Raw genomic sequence first — 6,413 nt, forward strand, 5'->3', positions numbered from 1 at the left:
TGGCTGTTGGGATGTGCCAGGGAATCCCTGCTGGAAATGTCTACAGGAGGGACATGGAGCCCAGCTGTGCCTGGGCTGCTCTTCCCATGGGGTCAGGGAGTGCTGGTGGTGCCACAGCCCACCCAGGGACCAGGAGGGATGTGGGCAGGAGGGATGCAGGGAAGGAATGGTGCTGGCAGCAGGATGCAGGGAAGGGGGGATGCAGGGCTCACCTGGCTGGGCACAGGGCTGGAGGCTGCTGGCTGCAGGCAGTGGGGTAACTGATGAGGATGTGCCACTGAATGCAGACACTGAATGCAGGGACCTGTGGTCCCCTGACCCTCTCCTTGTCCCCAGCACAGCTGTACAGACCAGACCTGGATCCCACCCCTACGTGCCTCACTTGATTTGAGACCCCCAGCCCTGGGAAGGAGGGGCTGGAGAGGGGTTTTGCAGGGAATGAGGTGGCAGTGGCAGCTTTTGGGGTGCATGTACATCCAGCCAGCTCCTCCTGCCTGCTGCCAGCAGGGCCCTGGCTCCATGTGGCTGTTGGGATGCCAACCCCTGCAGAGGGGTATTGTGCCTTCCATCATCTGGTGAGCAGGGTGGGGGGGGGGACAAAAGACAAAACTCTTGGATGACTTAAAAGCCATCTCCTGTGTTGGCTCCCCAAAGCAGATGGAGGTGGGGGTGCTCAGCAGTTTTTGGGTGGGATGGGTTCCTCCTCCATTCACTCTGTGCTCTCCCCAGCCTTCTCAGCCTGCTGAGCCTCGACATTTAAATCAAGCTTTGCAATGAGACTCAACAGAAATCAGAATTATTTCAATCAAATTGTATCTATACCACGGGTTTAGGTTGAAGGAATCTCACTGTCACTCCCCCATCTCTGCTCCTCCAAAGAGGACACACAGAAGGGCCAGAGCCCAACCAGCACTGACCTGTCCTAGACCTTGGCTCTGGAATCCATGGGGGAGTCAGGACAGGCCATGGACACTGCTCTCTCACAGGCTGTGTCTGCACCCAGTCAATAACAGAGATCCCTGACCATGAGGAGCCCCTGCTCCCTGAGAAAGGTGTCCCCAGCCCAGGGGAGGGTAAAAGCAGATACTGCAAATAATTCATACTGTGGCAGGACTGTGAACACAGCAGTGGCTTCACCTTCTTCCACAGCCCTTTGCTGCAAGCTGGGGGCCTCCCAGGGGATCTTGTCATGGACAGGGAGGTGGCAGAGGTGCTGCTGGTGAGGCTCTGGCTGGGGTCATGCTCGTGCTGGGGTGATGAGACCCTCATGGAAGGTCAGACTGGGGGCTGTTGGAAGCCTCCTGAGGCCCCACGTGGTGTCACACAGTGCTGTGTGCTGGGAGGGGACTGTGGCCATGCCAGGCCCCCCTGGAGAGCTGTGTCCCTTCGCATCCCCCCCACAGCTGCTGGGATGTGACCTTGGCTCTGCAGCCCTGACCCTGCTCCATCCTTGTCATGGGACCTGTGACTGGAGAGGGATGATGCCTAGGGGGGGGGAACAGTGCAAGTCAGCAAGTCCTTGAATAAAAGCCATGCAAAATATTTCTTTTAATGCCTCTCATGATTTTGAAGTGACATATTTACACTTTGTGATAAAACAAGACTAAATCCCAGTGTCTGAAAAAGTCAATGTATTTCTGTTACATGTTCATCTACCCTTTGACTACAAAGTTGATATAAATGCTTTTGTAGATCTACATTTTCCTGTAGAGATTTATAGCTCTTGTTTCAAAGATACAAATGTATAGAATGTCTCCTGTACATGCAAAGACATTTATATATAAGGTATTTACAACGCCTAAGACTGTAAACACAAATTGCCCATTTAAATGTCACAGCCCAAATCAGAAAATGCTGGGGATGCAAAATAGACTTGAAATGTCAAAGGACAGATGACGAAAAGATGTTTCTTCCATCTGGGAAAATTCTTATAACCAATTTCCATTAATCCCAGCTTTCCGGTGCCTGCAGTTAACCCCGTTCTGTGAGTGCTGTTTGTTCAGAGATGTGCTGATGGGCAGCTGGGCCCCTCCAGCCCCCAGAGCTCCTGGGCTGGTGCCCCCCTCAGCATGCCCCCCATCCCAGCCCTGCTGCTGCCCTCCCTCCCCACCTGCAGCCCCTCACCCTGCATCCCGCTGCCCTCCTGAAGGCGCCTTTGTCCTTTCCCGTGTTTGTTATTGGAACCAGGTGTGGGAGCAGCTCTGGGCCTGGGGGCAGCAGGGGCTGCTTCCCAGGGCTCTGGAGGCAGGGAAGCACTGGCTTGTTCCCCCCCCACCCCCCCAAGGGGTTGCAGGGGCACAAGAGGATGAAGTCAGCACCAAAGGGGTGACCCGAAGTCCTCTGGCTCCTGCTGGAAGTACCAATGGCTGGCAAAGCTGGAACCAGGCAGGTTTTGCATGAGTGGAAAAAGATAAAGGCTGATAAGGAGGATCTGGTTTAATAATGCAGGGGCCAGCTGGGAGGCAGGCTGGGAGGCAGGCTGGGGTGTTCTCTCACGTCAGGAGGCCGAGGATGAGGAAGGGCTATGAGGGGATGCTGAGCCCTAAAGAAAAGTGAAGGCAGACACTAAACAAGGCTCCAGACTCTGAGGGAGGGCAAAGGGTGACAAAGATGTGTGTGATTCTGGCTGTCCTGGCAACTTTTCCTTGAGCAAATCCAGCTTCTGGCCATGTCAATGCAGATGAAACTTGTCTGAGCTCACAGAGAGGCAAATCCCATGCTGGTACCAGCACATTCCCACTGCCAGGGGGCTGGCACTGCTGTGAGGGTGGATCTCAGCCCACACAGTCTGTAATTTTCAACTGTTTTAATACTTCTCCTCGTCATTTTAAGACCCGTGGGGACTCGGTGCCCTTTGTCTGCTGGTGCTTTCAGGTGGCTGCCCTCCCCAACCATCCCAGCACTGCCCAGAGCTGCTGGAGCATCCCCCGTGGGTCCCTGCCCGTGTTCCTCCCTGGGGCAGCATCTGCAGCTCCTTTTCAGGGCACACTTGGGGTGCGAGAGAGGAGAAATCCGGGAGTCGGGGCTGCTGGAGGGGCTTTCCAGCTGCAGGCACAGAGCAGGGCAATGTTGGAGGGTTCCCGCTGCTGCACATCTGGCTTCAGTTTCATCGCTGGAGCCTCCCCGCGCAGCACGGGGGTCGCTGCTGCCGGAGCCCCGGGGCTTGGGGAGCCGTGCCGCGCATCCCAGCGCCGGGGCAGGCACGGGAGGCTCCGGGCTGTCCTTTCCCCCCGCACTGGGGGCTACAGAGCCCATCTCAGTCCCATCTTCCCAGCCCATCCAGGGCGTGAGCAGCCCGGCCCTGCCGACCACCCAGGCGTACTGGGATCGCCGCTGCCACCCCCGGGACCCTGCCCTCGTCCCTCCCTGCCACCTCCACCCACCTGCCCTCTCCGGGCTTTGCCAGGGGGCTTTCCCCATGCAGGACATCACCTCCACCCTCCCCTGCCCCATGTCGGGCCGGGCTGGGGGTGCTGGGGTTGCAGTAGGAGGGGGGCTGGAGACGCTCAGTGAGCCGGACCCTCAGTCCCGGCTGCCACCAGGGTCTCTTCCCCGGGCCACACACATCCATATGGATATTTATACAGGAAAGGAGCGAGCATCCAGCCCTGCACGGCCGCGTGGCTCCCCACGCACACCCCCCCAAGCCGTACGGACCCAACACGAATCAAACGCCTTGGAATGAGCCAGAATAAATATTTTACGGTAAATTACCAAGGCTAATAATTATAAAAATCTGTTCATATAACCCGGAGCCAGGGAAATGTTTCCAAGCAGCTGGTGACCACATGGGTGACGGTCCCCAGCTCCCCAGCTGGGCTGGGGGAACCCCCCTGCTCACAGGGAGCAGCCCAGGGTAGGGATGGGGTGGGTCTGGGGTGGGTCCGGGGTGGGTGTTCTCCCTGGCTCTGCTGCTGGGGTTGCTGGGGGGTCTGTGAAGCCCCGTGGAAGGGCTGGAGTCAGGATTTCCTGCAACAGGGATTGCTGATGGGATGTGAGGACGGGACGGTGTGGGGAGGGGAGGTTCAGCTGCCCATGGGATGGGCTTGTTTTTACCCATTCGACCACTCAGAGATGAGTTTTGGTGCGCAGCCATCCTCCCCAGCCAGCAGGATCCAGATCTGCCCCTGGCCCGCAGCTCTGCTGGGATGGGGCTGTCCCTGGGGGGCTGGCTCTTGTCTCAGATTTGGCCCCGTGCTGGAGCTGGAGCAGGCACATGCCGGGCGAGATCCCCATTCCCGCCCAGCGGGAACTGCGGCTCGGGGAGGGGACTTGGCAGAGGGGGTGGAAAGCTCTTTCTGTTTCTTCCCTTCTTTCTTCTTCCTCCAAGGATTAGTTGGGATGAGCCCAGTGAAAACATGGGCACACATACGCCTGACATTCCCAGCCCCTTCCTTCTCCTTGCAGACTGTCATCTCCTTGTGTCTGTCCCCATCGTGACTCACTGCAGCCTCCCCCATCCCTCTGGCACTACCTTGGCCCCATCTCTCCCTGAAGCAATTGGAAAAAAGGGGAGATTTGAGCAGCCAAAACCCACTCACTGCTCCCCCCTTCCCCCAGCCTTTTCCCCTCCCTCCCTCCCTCCCTCCCTCCCTGCCCTGATTCAGAGAAAAGAACCGGCTGGATTTCAGGTCAGCGCCCGGCTCTGCCTTGCTCAGCTCCCGCGGGCTGATGACTCAGGCAAGAGCGGCAGGATCTGCAGCTCCGGCTCCGTCCCAGGCTGGCTCCGCTCCCCCCGGCACGGCTGCACCAACAATGGGCTTGGCCTTGAGCAGCGGACGCGGAGCGGCAGCTCCTGCACACCCACCAGCAGGGTCACACCAGCAGCAAGGGAGGGAGGGAAGGTGGGGACCCAGCACCCGCCCCCAGACCAGGGCCTTGGATGTGCCTGGTGAGCACTGGGGGCTGAAGGAGTCCTTGATGGAAACGGGATGGGCACTCCCAGCCCTGGATCTCCGCAGGTGGGTGTGAGCATCCCACCCACACCCCTCTGTGCTCAGGAGCCTGAGGAAGAATTTCCAATTCTCTGTCTGAGTTGGTTGCTCTGTCTCACCAGAGAGCTGTGATCAGCTCCCAGGGGGTTCTCAAGCTCCCCAGGAGTGGTACCCCGTTCCCTGAGCTCCTGAGCTGCCCTGCGCTCAGCCCCTTGCTCTGTCCCACAGCGAGACGTGCGCGGGCGGCGCAGCCCTTGGCGGAGGGACCTTGGTTCCCAGCGATCAACAGGAAACGGGAGATGGATTTCTCGGCAAACTGGGCTTTCCATAAACAATCTGAGGGGCCGACCCGCGACGGCGGGAGCAGCACAGAGCCAGGGCTGGGCTTTACAGCTGTTTATCACATTTTTCTGCTCTCGTTTCCTCTCTGGCTCAGCAGCTCAGGGTTCCTCCTCTCCTGCATGCAAACCGGGGATGAGTTGAACGCTGTTGGATGGGCTGCTGCCGTTCCCAGCTGGGATGCTCCTGCTGGAGCAGGATCAGGGTAGGCATCGTCCCGTGGGTCCTGTGCCCTGCTCAGCGAGGGTGCAAAGTGCCAGAACAGTCTCCAATCATTCCCAAACATAAACACAGGTCCTGTCAGGCTCCCTTTGCTTTGGAACACACCAGAACCCACTGGCACACAAGCCTCCAATTTCTCTGCAATCAGGACTTAAGAAAATACAGGCTGACCCCGAGGGCTGAGAGAGGACTGGGTGGAGGGGGGGGGATGCTGGGATCTCCACCTGTTTCTCATTAGCAGCAGCTTGTTCAGCGCCAGCCCCGCTCCCCATCCCACCCTGGTGATCTTGGCAGCTCCACTATTTCCCAGTGATTTCTGCCTGTCTCAAAGAGCATGAGATGAAAGGTTTGGCTGTACAGCATCCCTCCATCCATCCGTCCATCCCTCCCGGCTGGACAGAGCAGCTCCATACCCTTGCACCCACAGTGACCCATGCCTGTGTCCCTGGGCACTGACCCTGACCCGAGGAGGGGTGTCAGGGGCTGTCCCTGTCCCTGTCCTCATGCCGGCCCTGACCCATGGGACAGCAGGGACTGTGTTTCCGGGTGGTGGAGGTCACTGGGGTCAGCCGGCCCCGCTGGCTGAGCTGAACAAAGGGGCTTTATTTGCCTGGGGCTCGGGGCGAGCGCCGCCCGTCTGGGAGCGAAGCCGCCTGCGTCAGAGAAAGGATGGAATGGGATGGGGGGGTCCTCAGAGGGCAGGAAAAGCATTGGGGCTGCACTGGAGTCCAAGGGGAGCTGTCACTGGGCACTTCAGAGATGAGATCCTGGGACCCTCATGCCCACACCCCCTGGCAGGAGGATGCTGGGTGCCCAGGGCTGATGCACAGCCACTGTCCTCATCCCACGATGCCATTGTGGTGCCAGTAGTGCTGCCAGTCTGCTGAGCAACGCCCAGCTTTATAAAATACATCTGTT

The sequence above is a fragment of the Camarhynchus parvulus genome, chromosome 13, assembly GCF_901933205.1.
Source record: "Camarhynchus parvulus chromosome 13, STF_HiC, whole genome shotgun sequence".
Classification (NCBI taxonomy): domain Eukaryota; kingdom Metazoa; phylum Chordata; class Aves; order Passeriformes; family Thraupidae; genus Camarhynchus; species Camarhynchus parvulus.